Source organism: Eptesicus fuscus, chromosome 2 (assembly GCF_027574615.1).
Source record: "Eptesicus fuscus isolate TK198812 chromosome 2, DD_ASM_mEF_20220401, whole genome shotgun sequence".
Lineage (NCBI taxonomy): Eukaryota > Metazoa > Chordata > Mammalia > Chiroptera > Vespertilionidae > Eptesicus > Eptesicus fuscus.
In genome coordinates, this window is record NC_072474.1 from 83,655,088 (window position 1) to 83,671,382 (window position 16,295).

Below are 16,295 nucleotides of genomic sequence, written 5' to 3' on the forward strand. Positions count from 1 at the left end.
AAGAACCCTGCCTTCTCAAGATGTGTCCAAAGTGGGACAGCTTCAGTTCCATCATTTTTTCCTCCAGCGATGTTTCAGGCTTCAATTCGTCTTTCTGGCGGTCTGGGTATCCACAGATCTCTCCTCCACCACCATACTTCAAATGAATCAATCTGTTTCCTATCAGCCTTCTTCCCTGTCCAAATTTCACATCTGTGCATAGTAACTGGGAATGTGAGGATGTCAATGATCTTAGCCTTGGTCTCTAGAGACATATCTTTGCTCTTGGGGATCTTTCCTAATTCTCTCACTGTTGCCCTCCGAGTCTCAACCATCTCTTGGTTTCTTAGCAACAGTCTCCATTTGAAATGGTGACTGAACCAAAGTAAGCAAAATCTTTAACAATTTCAAAGTCCTCATTGTCTATGTTAAAGTTGTGTTTTGTTTTGTTTTTTCCCTGTGGTCATGATTTTTGACTTCTTGATGTTCAAGTGCAGCCCTGCTTTGGCACCTTCTACTTTCACCTTCATCAGAAATCATTTCAAATCACTGCTACTTTCTGCCAGTAAGATGGTGTCATCCACATAGCATAAGCTGTGGATATTTCTCCCACCAATTTTCACTCCTCCTTCCTCCGAGTCTAGCCCAGCTTTTCACATGATATAATCTATGTACAGATGAAACAAACAGGGAGGTAACATGCACCCTTGTCTGATGCCTTCGCCTGCAGGAAACCGTTCTGTCTCCCCATATTCTGTCCTGACAGTGGCTTCCTGTCCACAGCACAGGTTACTCACCAGGACAGCCAATGCTCAGGCACACCCACCCCAGAGTGAGCCTCAGCATTTCATGATCCACTGTCAAAGGCTTTACTGTAGTCTATAAGACACCGACTAAACTTCTGAAGTTCTTCGGTATTTCCACATAAGTCCCCAACTCATCCCTCAATTTAAACCCTTGTTTGGTGGCAATGGAATGAATCACGGAGGGATAACCTTATTCTCCTATCCTATGTCCAGGGCAGGCATCACTAAAAAGTTTATGGCTCAATTCTGGCTAATGGGATAGAGGCAATTTCCAAAATGTGTGTTTTTAAAGGAAAGGCATGTGCTGTTTTCTCCCCCTTCCCCCATCCTGGTGCCCAGGATATGGACATGGGAACAGGCCATAAGGGTGAACACACACTAGGGATGACCAAGCAGCAAGTAGAAGGAACTCAGGCCCCAGGTGTCCTTAGGAAGTAGACCCACTACTACATTGTCCCTGGACGGTCCAGCCCTGAGCAGGTACGAGAGAGAAATAAATTTCTATCATGTTTAAGTTACAGTTATTTTGGCCCTGCTCTTCATGGAAAAAGCTTACACCCTAACTAGTAAAATGAGCACACGTTAATTTATGCTAACCTAGAGATCCAATTCCTTTCACCAGTAACAAAGGAAGAGGAAAAGGCACTTTCTAACTGATAATCAAAGAAAATATTCTTCTAGTCTGCCTTAGATATTTTTAGTGGTAAGAATCTCATATTCCTATAAATTCTAGATTTATCTAGAGAAAAGATGAGCAAGAACACATGCGCATATTATGTATCTTTGTTTATAAATCTGTGTAAGTTCGCAGGTACAATACTGAGCCATGGGAGTACTCAAGTCTGTTTCAAAGCCATAGACCCTTCATTTTTCCTGCCAAAGATGACAGGCAAATCTGAAACAAATCTGAGGATCTAAGCAAGTAAATAAAAGGAAGTATTTATTTTCTATAATGAGCACTGGATTTTAATTTCTAGCCCTTTTCCCCAACACACACACACATGTGCATACATCTTATACACACACATGCATATTCACACACATATGCACACTCAAAAACATTTAAATGTGTTATAAAAGTTTAGAAAAGTTCATGGGAGCTCAGTAGTCAATTTGGGATGATTTCAGCTCTTTTAAAGTACATCCCTATTAGTCCCTGTCCTGCCTCAATCTACTCCTTGGTGCCACTGCAGTCTGAATCCTAGGCTAGCGGGTTGTATAGCCACTCAGCATGGCCCCTCTGCTACTCCAATACCATTTCATGGCAGGTGTATGCATGGAGTTTAAAAGGCCAAGATAAACAGAATTCCACCTCCCATAACTGCTTCTGGGTGTGTGCATTATTTATCTTTGGTGGGTGTGAAAAAGGAAGGGACTCTGATGACGTTTTAATTTTTAATCTCAGTTATCAAAGCCTCTCAGAGCCTGACTTTGCTTGCTCTTTTCTTCTCTCACCTCAGTCCTCACCTTTCCCTGGATTATTTTCAGGCAAAGCTGGCCAGGAATTACAGAAGGCTATAAAGATTATAATAATTCATTTTTCTCTTTTTGTATTTCATTAATTTCTTTTTAAAAAATACATTTGTCATTTTAGGAATGAGACTTAAAACCCCACCAACTTAGAATAGAAAGATGACAGAAGAGTCCAATGGCTCTGTTTGCCTGCTCTCAAGAAACTCATTCAGTGAAGCTAGGCATATGGACTTCCGGATCCCTCTAACAGACTATTTTTCACCACAAGAAAAGGAATTTTAAGAATAAGCAAAACAACCAATAAAAAGGGTGAAGAGCTATCACTTCGAGTGCAAACCAGAGAAGCCTAGGTACTCAAGGACCCAAATCAAGGGATTTGGATTGTCATGTGGGAACTATTAAGGAGAAAGGACATTCAGCCTGGCGATCTTGCCACTCTGTGGGCAAGGGAGCAGCCAGGTTGTCCCCTAGGCAAGGTGACTGTGTAGGACTATGCAGGCTGTTTCCTACATGAGGATGCTCAGCCAAGCATGCTAGAGGTGAATGAAATCCAGCCTCCCTACCAGTCACCGCGTGCCAGGCTAGATGCCCCAGCTAGGGTTCTGTCTGTCTGAAGGAAGGGCAGTCTTTTTCTTTTCTTTTCTTTTCTTTTTTTTTATGTACATGGTTTCAAGTCATGGGCCCATAGGCTGCATCTGCCCAGAAAGGACATGGTAGGATAGCAGAAAATGCCACCCCAGTATACACCACTTTAGCATAAGGATTATTTTGAGCTGAAAGCAATTGAGAAGCAAATTCAAGAAAAACTCTCTGTCCTCCCCCATTTGCCTAAGAGTAGGACATAATTTACAAAGGTGGTCACTCTCCTCGCCACACACACACACCAGAAAGGACAAACATTAACTATTGGAGACAACTTTAGACCCTCATGAGCCTGGAGATGGCATCAGAATAAACGATATAACGAACCTTACTAATCAGCTCTTACCTTCTATTGGTTTCCCTTAATAGGGAAAATTAGATTTGCCTTCCAACAATTTGCTGCCCCTAGAAACTCAAAGTCCTTTTCCTCTGTCTTCTGTAAACATTCATAGTTCTTTTGCTAAGATGCTATATAAGCCCAAGTTCTAATCACGTCTTGAAGATACTCATATCTGCATATTCCCATGTGTTAAGCACAATGCATGTGTTAATAAACTTGTTTGCTTTTCTCTTTTAATCTGTCTTTTGTCAGTCCAATTTATAGGGCTCCAGACACAGAACCTAGGAGGATAGTAGAAAAGATAAGTTTTTTTCCTCCCCTACAACACCTGTCCCTCATTCTCAAATAGTTTTGTCCCTAATTTCAAAGGCAATAGCCCCATTAGGAGATAAGTACTAGATGACATCAAAAAAGGAAAGGAGGAGGGTTGGGATACTACCTATGTGCCCTCTCTCAGTAACAGAATTCCCTTGGTCAGGATGTGAGGCTAAGGTGACCAGAGCCAGATTCTTGGGCATACGATGTGTATTTTGGGCTTGAAAAACACAGGTGGAAGAAAAAGTAGAAATCACTCATAATGTAATCAAATGAAAAATAATATAAAATAAAAAATAAATTATCTCCCAATCCCAGTTTTCCTACACATCTGCACTGGGAAGTACATGTATATTATGTACTTTAAGTATTAAGTACATTACCCTTTTAATGACAGTCTAAACCATGATTTAGTTAGCCAAATTTCCTATTGTTGAGCAATAGATTGTTTCCAATTTCTTGCTATTGCAAACATGGCTTCAATGAACATATTTGTAAATGTCTTTCTTATATAATACTAGTGGCCCAGTGCACAAAATTTGTGCATGGGGGTGGGGGGTGTTCCCTCAGCCCAGCCTGCACTCGCTCCAATCGGGGACCCTTTGGGGGATGTGTGACTGCCCATTTAGGCCTGTGCTACTGCAGTTTGAATACTAGGCTAGCGGGTCATGTAGTATTTGGACATCCCTCTTGCAATCTGGGACCACTGGCTCCTAACCATTCACCTGCCTGCCTGCCTGCCTGATCGCCCCTAACTGCCTCTGCCTGCCTGCCTCATCACCCCTAACCTCTCTGCCTGCCGGCCTGATCGCCCCTAACTGCCCTCCCCTGCTGGCCTGATCTCGCCCCCAACTGCCCTCCCCTGCCGGCCTGGTTGCCCCCAACTGCCCTTCCCTGCCAGCATGATCGCCCCTAACTGCCTCTGCCTCCGCCTCCACCACCATGGCTTTGGCTGAAAGGAAGTCAGACGTCTGGAAGATGGCCGGTCGACCTGGTCTAATTAGCATATTACTCTTTTATTAGTGTAGATTATAATATCACTTCTGCGAAATTCTTAAGAGTGCTATTCTTCAATTAAAGAGGATAGATGTTTTAAGTCTTAAATGCCATCAAATTAGCCTCTTAAAGGTTGATCAATTATACTCTTAGAGCATATAAGTACCCCATTTTCCATATCCTTTATTGCACTTAACATCAATTTTTTCAAACATTCTTAATCTGATTCTGAAAAAAAAATGTTTTCATTCACATCTTCAGAGCACCTTTTCACAAAATTTTTGGCCATTTGTGACACTTCCGTAAATGTGTTCAGATCCATGGTCTATGTTTCTACGGACTGGCTTTCTCTTGCTCGCTCCTACATGCTCAGTGCTCAGTTCCTCCCCTTATGCTAGTTGAAGTCACTACTGCAACATGTCCAGTGCTGAGTCGGCCCTTCGTCTGAGGGAACAAACAGCATCACCTGAGGAAACTCCAGCTTTATCAATTAATGTAAGCTTTCAATGTTTTCACACATTAGCACAAAGGAATAAAAGATACCTATCCACTACTAATGAGCAAAAGTCTAAAGCTGTAACAGTATTCTGGAATATTCAAATACCAAGAGAGATGGCTTAATAGAAAGCATCACACCACAGCACACACGGCCATGAAGTTATTTTCTGTACTTGAATAATTTCATGTGTATACACAGCAGTGAGAATCACAGCACACCTCATTACACTGTGAGTTCCGTTAAAGAGACAGAGCCATTAATTGTAAAATAAGTGCATAGGACACTCTCTGTAAAATTATCTGGATGTAAAAAATAAATAAAATGTACAAAAAATGACAAGAGTTTGGTTTGAATGGTGACTTTGGGGAATATTTGTTCTCCTTTTTTTTTTTTACATTTTCTAAGTGGTATTTTAATTTCCTCACTTAAAAGTAAATTTTAATTCTGAAATTAGAGAGTGGTGATGGTTGCATAACTGTGAATATTCTAAAACACACAGGGATCATGTACTTTAAAATGGTGTATTATATCTCAATAAAGTTATTTTTCTAAAAGTAAACTTTTTAAGTTAAAATATTACACTACGAGGGCAAGAAATGTATGTTCTGCTCAACTTTGTTGTGAACTTTAATTGCTCTAAAAATTATATTTAAAAAAAATTATAGTCCATTCTTTGTTAATTTTCCATTAATTTTATATTGAAAAATTCTGGAAGGCAGTGGAATACATAAAAGCTACAGTATGGCAAGCCTGTTTGCAACCCCTTGTTCTTGGCAACTTTGTGATGAATTTAAATTGATTTTTAGAGAGAGAGGAAGGGGGAAGGCCGAGGAGAGAGAGAGAGAGACATCAATGTGAGAGTGAAACATTGATTGGTTACCTCCTGCAGTCCCTTTACCAGGGCTCAAGCCCGAAACCAGGGCATGTGCCCTGACTGGGCATGAAACTGGCAACCTTTTGTTGCACGGGAGAGCACCCAACCCACTGAGCCCCACCAGCCACAGAGTAAAGTGACTTCTTTTAGTTGTATTTCTGAAATTGTTGTGCCAGGCTGTAGGTTAGGTGTTTAACCTATGCCGCCATCTTGGTTTCTCGTAAAGTGACTTCTTGAAGTATCTGTGAGATGACTGTCGGCATATTCAAACACTGCTGGGTGACGATTATCCCGGAACAACTTGCAGACCCTGTGTAGAGTGATCTATGCCCCGACTCTGCTTGTTAGTATTAACATGGTGAATGTTGGAAGGGAAATAGCCATCCCTCCTCTTTCTATTCTGGCTCGGCTCTGGGGTCCCAGCTGATAATTAATGAAAATTTTATTGTGTAGAACTATTTCCTATAAAAAATGTTCTAGGTTAATTAAAAACCCACCGAGAATAAATTAGCTCCATTTATCACTTGTGTAATGTGATGGATGAGAGCGCTCTGGGCTGGCTTTCTCTTCGAGCCAAAAAGAAAGGGGGAACGTGCAACAAATAGTGCAAATAGGATGCTAGACAAGAAGCCAGAGTAATATCAAGATGCAAGTAAAACTGTTTCATTATAAGGAATTCGGTAAGATGAGAAATAGACTTCTGAATGTTTTAAAGTTTCTTACTCTTTGAAAGGAAGTAGAAAGAAAATCCATTTTTATTCCCAAATGACAAATGAGAAGAGAAGAATATTACTGTGTTATGGCAGGTGTGGTCTATGGAAAGAGCCCCTACCCCAACTTGGGATCGTAAAAGTCAGAAGTTTAAATTAACTTTCAGTGATGTGAAATCTATTATTGGAAGCTCAGTGGAGAGAAAACTTCTTTCTGGGAGGAAACTTGAGAAGTTCTGAGGGAGTGAGGAATAAATCACACCAATATTGTTAGACTTCAAGGAAGGGCAGAAAGAAATGTCAGGGTCTCTCTAAACGAGCCTTTTGCTCACACCCACATCAACACACCGCTAAAAGCATAAAAAAGACCTTAACAGTAGTTGCCACAAAATTTTAGCATTTCTTCTACTTTTGGTTTGCTACCTTGACAGTAGTGTTTTGGATTAATTCCCATTCACATCTCTGCTTTTTAAGATCATCTTCCCTTGTCAGTGTAACTTAGGGGGAGCATCTGAGAGTGGAGACAAATCCTCTTTAGGATTTGTCTTATCTGCTATGCATCAAGCTGTGCAGGCTGACCTCCCCAAACAGCCACTCTGCTCTGGAAAAGCTGAGGAGGAGCCCACCAAAACGCAAACAAAAATCCAGAAGCTGATAAAATACAAGGGAACCTATTGGGTGAGTGAAAAACGTAGGAAACCTTTGACTGAACCTAAGCAATCTATGGCTGCTCAGGTGATCCTAACTTTGAATCACCAAGACAAAAACTGGTACCGGGGACTGGTACCGGGGTTAATACACTGGTATAATTTCGAAGTATATTATTTTTTCTCTATGCCATTTATTATCCCCTTCGACTTTTAGGGTACAAATCTTCTGCCTTTTTTTTTTTTTTTAAGTCATCATTGGGACAAATTTTCTTTTCTATTCTGTGGACACTAAAAGAACATGGCTGTAAGAAAAATAATACCTGTGAAACAGTGTTAGAGCACAGAACCTGGCGCACTGTAGGTAATTAAAAACGCCTAAGTAGAGAACCAGGGCTCTGCTTATGAAGGTTTTATGTACCTGCTTCTCAGGTACTAAGCAGTTCAGCTCTTTCTTCCTTCCTTTCCTCCCTTCCTTCCTACTTCCATTCTAAGTACTACCCTTTACTCCATCCAAGAAACAGAGAGACATTTCTTGCTGTATTAAAAATGAGATCATTATGAGTCTGTTTCTTCCCCAAATAACAGTAGCGTCAACTTCTAATAATCAAAGACGTATACTAACGCAAATTCCCCCAGGGAAAAGTGGTCAGTGAGCTGCACAATTCCTCGTATCACAAAGAAACGGCAGCTGAAAATATATGGCAGGTGTATTGCTATATGGCAGTGTGTGTACTTTTGTTTCCCCCTAACCCAAAATGAAATTGGGTTTGTTTGGGTTTCAAATAACAGAAACTTGAGGAATAATCCCTTTATACTCCAAATTACAAATAAGTGTGTAGATGAATCCCACAGCAAAATAAATTTGTGATTTCCAATAAGGAAAGGTAAGAAATAATGTAGTCAAGGGAATCATCTAAACAAGACAAATAAAATACATTTCTTTAAAAAAAAAAAAAAACTCAACCTGCACAATAAGAAAGTAAGGAGACCTAACAGACTTTGTAACCTCCCTAGAGAGGTAGTAAAAGCTTCACAGTGTGAGTCACATAAACTGCTCTGGGGCCAGGCTTTCACAAGCACACTGTCACGTCATGCTGGTCGGGGTGTGTGGTGGTGAGCGGAGGGGAAGCAGGGAGGAGGAAAGTTTACTGCGAGCATAATGCAGGCCGTCTTCCAAAGCTCTCATTTGCCCTAATTTTGATATCTACTTTCCAAAAGAGAAAAGTGTATAACATCCAAATAAGCCAATTTCAACCTACTATTTTTTTTTAAAGGGAGAGGAACTGCTCTGCATAAAATAAAACAAAAACATATAACAGCCAGAAAATTAACTAGCAAGTATGAACTAGTATATGCATATCCTTTTTATCTCTGCCAAGAAAGGCAGGGTAAGTCCAATCATTGGTGCTATCCATGTAACTCATTTGAAGGAATTTTTTGGGGAAAAAAATGAAATGGGAGTTTAAAATAAAAATGTTCTGATCAGTAGTAATAAGAATAGATGAATTTTAGGGCTCATTCAATGCATTATATTACGATAATTCTCATTTATATGGTACTAGAGGCCTGGTGCATGAAATTCGTGCATGGGAGTGGGGTGTCCCTCAGCCTAGCCTGCACCCTCTTGCAATCCGGGACATCTGGCTCCAAACCGCTCGCCTGCCTGCTTGCCTGCCTGATCGCCCCAAACCACTCACCTGTCTGCCTGATCTCCCCTAACCACTCTGCCTGCCTGTCTGATCTCCCATAACGGCCTCTGCCTCGGCCCCTGCTGCGGCAGCTTCATCCGGAAGGATGTCCGGAAGGTGGTTCGACTGTCTGGTCTAATTAGCATATTATGCTTTTATTATTATAAATTACTGAAGGATGAGGCTAACTGTTATCCCTATCAGTATCAAAAATTTTAAAACAAAAGCATTTTTACTGGAAATGTTTCTGTAACAGATCACACAGTGAACAGAACATTAACTGTCCTTGATATTTTGGGGCTTTTCCTATGAAGCTTAGATGTAATAAAGTGATATCTTGAGGAGAAACTGAAGAAGACAGGATAGTCTGTCCCAATGCATGGTCCTTCTGCCTTGAACATATTTGTGCCTATTTTAAAATAAGTACTGTGGGGTGGAGGCCACCCAGTCTCAAACTTGTGAGCAGACTTAAAGCTCATCTGGCACAATCACCATCAGCCTTCCCCCACATCACCGACTGACCCTTCCACAGAACAAAATAAAATAACAAATAAATAATGAATAAAATAAGTATTCTGCCCCCTTCTTTCACGTTTCTGACCGTCGTCACTTCTGATGAGGCAGGTGAGTCTGATTCTCCTAATCCCCTCTCCTTCCTCATTCAGCACAGGCTTATTACGCCTGTGAAACAGGAAACTGGATCCCACACAGGATAGAATTATTTGTGAAGAGAGACTCTGTAAGTGCAGAACGAAAGCCTAAGAAGCTTTCCCCTGAGTTAGAGGACGCATGACACCTGTTCTGGCTGCCTCTGTTTTGCTTTGCTTATCCTTCTGGGTACCTCTGCTATGCCCCAGACAGTGGAGGTTAATGGACACGTTAGTGATGGTTAAATCCGGATATGTCTGTGCACTGCAAACAGGGAAAAGGCGGCTTCTGTCTCTTTAACGTGCAACTCAGAGTGTGTACCATACCTGAAACATCAGCACTCAGAGCCTCAGTGTGGACATTCTGTGTGAGTTTAATTTCCTCCATGGCCATGGTTTTGTTAAATGTTACTGAAATAAAAAGCACAGCATGCACTCTATGAGCACAACGCTTATGGAAATGCGGGGCAAGTGCCCCACACGTACACGGTCAATTCTGCCCTACATCTTCCACTTCAGTGACAGAAAGCACTCTATCTTCCAGCACGTTGGTGCATACAACATGTCACACGATGGAAGAGATGGAGGAAACGCAATGATACCTGTAATAAAACACTGAAATGGTGATTACATTTCACAGTCTCTAACAACTGCCCATTCACCGAAGTACAGTCTCCATCAAAATTGCTGACCCCCGCCCTAGCTGGTTTGGCTCAGGGGATAGAGTGTCAGCCTGCAGACTGAAGGGTCCCAGGTTCGATTCCAGTCAAGGGCACATGCCTGGGTTGCGGGATCGAGCCCCAGTAGGGATGGGCGGGCATGCAGGAGGCAGTCAATCAATGGTTCTCTCATTTCTGATGTTGTTTCTAACTCTCTCTCCCTCTCTCTTCCTCTCTGAAATCCATAAAAATATATTTAAAAATAGATATAAATTGCTGATCCCTGCACTGGGAAGAAATTGCCTGTATTTCTCATACCTGGAAAGGAAAGGCCGGATTAGTTGAGGGACCCTTTCCTTTTTATTATTAGTAGAGTCAATGTTTATACAGGAAGAAACGACATGATTCCCAAACTATAATAATAAAAGCATAAGAAAAATACATCTCACCAGATTGACAATCCTCTTGCATCTCATATCTTCTGTTTCAAAATGCTCTCTAATATCCAAAGATTTGTATTGTTATTAAGATATAATTTTTCATTACATTTTAGAATAGCATAATAGGTTTATAGCACCACCATAATTCTTTTGTTCCTGCATTATTTTCCAAGTAATTCAAGATTCTGTTCAGATATTTATTGTCATCGAGGTTGTTTATTAGAGAAAAAATATCCTGCATTGACAAGCTAAGGCAAACATTTCAATTATATAAGGCCAATTTTCATCCTCCTGCTTTGCCAGGTATAACACATTTCCATTTTAAGTTTTGTTTCTTCAGAAAAATTAAATTCCATGTGCTTTCCTAGCTTATGTCCATAGGTTCCTTTGGAATCCATCTTCCTACTTGGTATAAATAATAATCTAAATTGTCTTAATACCGCAATGTTATCTTTTAACCTTACTTATACTTTTTCAAGTACATTTTTGAAGCATTCACTTCTCTGAATTTTCAAGTTTTGATCTTTGTAATTTGTATAGCTTTTATCAGCTATACAACACTTTGCCAGTATTTGTGCATCTTTTTCTTACACACTTATAGCCTTTGTTGAATATGCTCCCCTCTGTGCCCTGAAATGCCTATACCCTGACACAGTGGCTGTATTAAGCAAGCTGTATGTCCCCCTACTTCTGCATCATAGTATGAAGTATTTCCTTAAACTCAAAATATCCTTTTCATGACCTGTTCCTTTCCAAGGTTGGTCTTATCCTTAAGAGTCATACCACTTAAGAAAAAATCTCAAATACAAAGGTGCAAATGAATACTTTTCTTATACCTTATATCAACATTACAACAAAGTCTCTTCCTTTAATAATTCCTAAATTTATTACTTCCATCCTTCTCTTAATGTTACTGAATTTATTGCTATGACAATTAACAGTCTCAACACAAATGTCATCTCTCCATTTAGACTTGGCCAGATATATCCAAGAAATTCAACCCGCTGGAGGAGGTCAGTCAGCTTTCAGAGAACTATCCCTTTTCCCCATGTTTTCACTCTTCATTTTGAAACATAAGCTATAATATTAATGGATCCTTATTCAATTTTTATTCCTTTTATGTATCTCTTAGCTGCTTCTTTAGCTTGATTACTTTGTCAGTGGTAACCTGAAATCCCATTATCACTGAAGAACTGGAGAGTTTGAAGTTTCAATATTCTTTTCAAAATTTGTTACCACTGTCATATTGCAGTAAATGTCACAATAATACTCTTGAATGCAATTTCCTAGGCTTGACTTACAAATGTCCTTTATTAGATTGACCTGAAATCAGTTACGTTTTTCTATTATTGGATCTATTGTCACTGTATTCTGCAAAGTACTGCCTGTAAGTTGGCCTTTTATAATTTACACATCTGTATCATGGAATGTTAGCAAGGAGTTGGGGAAATCTACACTAATAAAAGAGAAACATGCAAATTGACCATCCCTCCACTACGCCTACTAGCCAATCAGGAGTGAGTATGCAAATTAACCCAACAAAGATAGTGGTTAATTTGCATACGCAGGCTCGGAGTGAAGACTGAAGACAGCGTAGAAGGAAGCCAAGCGCTGCAGAAGGAAGCAAAGCGGTGGAGAAGGGAGGGAGCGAGGCAGCAGAGAAGGGAGGGAGCAAGGCAGCAGAGAAGGGAGCAAAGCCCACCACAGGAAGCCCTATTCTTGCAGGAACAGGCCTGAGGAAGCCCTGTTCTTGCAGGAATCTTCCTGCAACGGGCCTCTAGTATATCAATGAAGTTCATTGTATATGGGAATGTGTTTCTAATTATTTTATGCCTATCCACACTGACTTTTACAGTGCTCATATTGGTACATTTTTCCATCTAATCCAAGTCATCAACTACTTACTGACTGCCCATAAAGTTCACAATATTAAATCACACAAATTGAGAATAAAAAAAGAAGGGTATGCCCTGTCGGGGGGCTCAGTTGGTTGGAGCATTGTCCCATACACCAAAAGCTTGCGGGCTGAATTCCCAGTGAGAGCACATACCTAGGTTGTGGGTTCGATCCCTAGTCAAGGTGCATATGGGAGGCAACTAATCAATGTCTCTCTCTCTCTCTCTCTGTCTCTCTCCCCCCCCCCCCCCCGCCCTCTCTCATCAATAAAAACACACATACATGTCCTCAGGTAAAGACTAAAAAAGAAAGAAGTGTAAGTTATATCTGTCCTCAGGAAATTTATAATCTCAACAGAGGCAGTACACAGAATGCTCTAATACTAGAAAAAAAAAAAAGAATCTCTTCTTCCTAATCTTCTAAATAAAACATAGTAGCCTATAAACATTCATGTTTTAGTGTTTGCCAATCTGATTATATTCAAACGATTTCCTGAGATTATGTATACAATAGCAGACAAGAAGTTAGCAATTTGCAATTAAGTTGAAGAATGATTCTCATTACTTAATATCAACATCTGAATCTCAATATACTTTTGTTGTTCTCTACTCATAGTGCATATGCTTTTTTTGTGTGTGGAAAATTATATGATGTAGTGAGATGAACAATTTGGGAATGAAGAAAAATTTCGAGACGTGTCCTTTGAAAACCTCAATAGTCTACTTCATATCACACTCCTTCTCTTGTCAGTTTCTTTCAAATAATTTCTTCCAAATGAATCAGTGCTGTGATGTGCAGGAAGGGACTAACTCCGTAATCATTTTACTTGTTCAACAAACATGATGGCAATACACCAAGCGATGTGCTAAGGTTGTGGACTCCAAGATGAATAGATGTTGTGCCTGCCCTGGAGGGACTCAGTTTTCTGAGACACTGCTGTCGGTGTCTGGTGAAGGGAGGCTGGTATTAATCAATCTGATACCACTCCCCTGTGATGTCGGATATCAAATTTTATGTGGAATTTCAAAGGTCTTTTATGCTTATATCGTGTAAAATAAAGTTCAGTTGTTTTTAAAAAAAATCCTTTCCCAAGAACATGCTCAGATAGAGGAAGGGGGAGAGAGACACAGACAGACAGAGACATCGAGGTGAGAGAGGTTCATTGGTTGGTTGCCCTCTGTACATGTCCCGACAGGGGATAGAACCCACAAGCCAGGTATGCACCCTGACCAGGAATCGAACCTGCAACCTTTTGGAGCACAGGATGATGCTCAACCAACTGAGCCACTCGGGCTGGGCAAAGTTCACTTTTTTTGAGACTGGAGAAAATTCACCTCACTCTACTTATCTGAAATAAAGTATCTTCCTTAGATTATTTGGTTTCTTCTGCAGAGGGCATTGTTTATGTTTTTTTATTTTCCCCAAAGCCTTTCAAAACATGACATGTTAGATTTTAAGGCATTTTTCTATCTCTTGATCATCTTTCTTTTCTTCTCTCGTTCATTTCTGTACTCTTCCTTAGAGTCAGCCTCTTCCCACAAGTCTTCACAACACTATTAACCTTCTCATATACTTTGTTTCTATTTTAACACTTGTCTCATGCCCTCCTCACAGACTGGAGAATGCTGTTGAGAGAGAGAGATAGAGAAAGAGAGAGCGAAAAGAGCGAAGGAGGAGGAGGAGGAGGAGGAGGAGGAGGAGGAGGAGGAAGAGGAGGAGGAGGAGGAGGAAGAGGAGGAGGAGGAAGAGGAAGAGGAGGAGAGGAAGAGGAGGAAGAGTAGGAGGAGGAGGAGAGGAGAGGGGAAGGGAGAGGAGGGGAGGGGAGGGGAGGAAAGGGAAGCCATTCTGAAATCATGGAATCAGGATGAGCAATCTTACCTATTATAGGCACTACCCAACTCAAGAACTAAGTTGCTCCTAGATGCCAAAGCAAGACAAGCCTTGGCAAACCGCATCCTTATTTGTGTGCTAATCAGAATTCTAAATTGGGGTTCCAGTTCTAGAAATTATGAAGTCCCACAAAACACCAATAGCCATCACAAATAAATAAAAACAAAAGAATACACGGATGCTTTTGAAATATGTAAGTACATATAACCAGATACTTAATATAAAATTTAAGTTCAGTCTTAAATGCTCCTTTTGGGGGTATTTTTTTCTGCATGGAATGGACTTTCTAAGGTTACTTAAAATATGTGTCCCATAAAGTTTAGACTAAATATGTTTTTTTCCTTTTCCTGATAAATCCTCTGGTGATGAGTAATACAGCCTTCTTCATTATTCCTGGGACCTCTGAATGTCAGTTTAGAAATAGAGTCATCTATACTTACTTTTTTTTCAAAATTGAAAACATTTGTGTTCCTTTTTTTCTTTCTTCCATCACCGCCATCTATTTTTAAGTCTCAGTGCCAGTTCTGTGTGTGTGGATCTAACTGGAAGACTGCTTTCGGAGTAAACGGTAGGAGCTGTGCTGACAGGGTGGTGGCAACTTGAGTCTCCCTGGGAGCAGACACTGTCTCACTGTTTGTTCTCCGGGAGCCTAGATCAGAGCAGAGCCTTTTCTGCAGGAGGCACTCAGCGGACGCCTGCGGGAAGGGCGAAAGGCTCATGGGCGCTGAAGGGATTTGGGCAGCCGGCTCCAGAATGTGCCACTTTGGCGCGTGGATTGTTTCCAGCTGAAGACGATCAGGCCCAGCAGACTGAGGAAGAGCCTTTTACCTTAACTGCCCCAAAGAATTTAGACAGGGGGCCTGTTACCAGAGAAAACTTATATCAAAAAGATTTACCTGCGTGCAGGGCAAACAATCAGTTGACCACACATTTGCTCTCCCCACCTTCCTGTGAACCACTTTCCTGCCCTTTGAAGTCCCAGACCCGCCCCTCCTCCTGAGCTAGGAGGGCAGACACGCCTCCATAGCCTGACTGTCTGCGAGCCGTTCACGTCTCCGTGGGCTCCTGGACGCACAAAATTAAATTTGCGTTTCTCCGGCTAATCTGTTTCATGTCGATTTAATTACTAGGCCAGCCAGAGAACCTAGAAGGGGGGAGGGGAAAAGTTTTTCTCCCTCCAAAGTGAAATTTCTCCCTCCAATTTAAAAAAGAAAATAATTTCTTTTCCTACGTATTTCAAGGAGGAAAAGGAAGCTTAGAGGAGGTGGCATTTTGGCGGTAAAGAACTCGGTAGAACGTTTTGTGCAGGAGGGGCTTTAGTCCCTAGAAGAAACAAAGCTATGACTTTTCAGAAGAGAGGCCTGTCCGGTCCCTGGGCTCGACCCACAGCTACTGGCGAATCAAGCAGCTATTTCCCGGAGGTTCATTAAAGAAAGAAAGGGCGGGATTTAGAGGATCAAAGGGCCCCTCCCCAAAACACATTTGTGTAGGTGTGACCTCGAGATTGTGCGCCCCCCCCTTGCCTGTCTGGCAAACACTTTCTCATCTTTCAAGACAGCTCAAATGACACCTCTGGGAGGCCCTGGCTCCTGGTGGCAGTATTTACTCTGCCCCTTGTGCTTCCCGGCACTCTGTGTAAAACTCTCTCAAATATCACTAATCACATTTTATCCGGTTATCTGTTTACATATCTGAATTCAGTTCAATGAAGTTCTGCTGCTAGGGCAATGCTAGATGCAACGGCTCAAAGCAGGACCAACTCTGGCCTTTGGAAGCCACGTCCTACTCTGG

The 16,295-nt window shown here is 41.2% G+C and overlaps 1 pseudogene; it reads right to left on the reverse strand.

The window, feature by feature from the left end:
- LOC103285050 (40S ribosomal protein S15-like) overlaps positions 1-16,295 on the reverse strand; it is a 42,800-nt pseudogene that overhangs the window by 20,447 nt on the left and 6,058 nt on the right.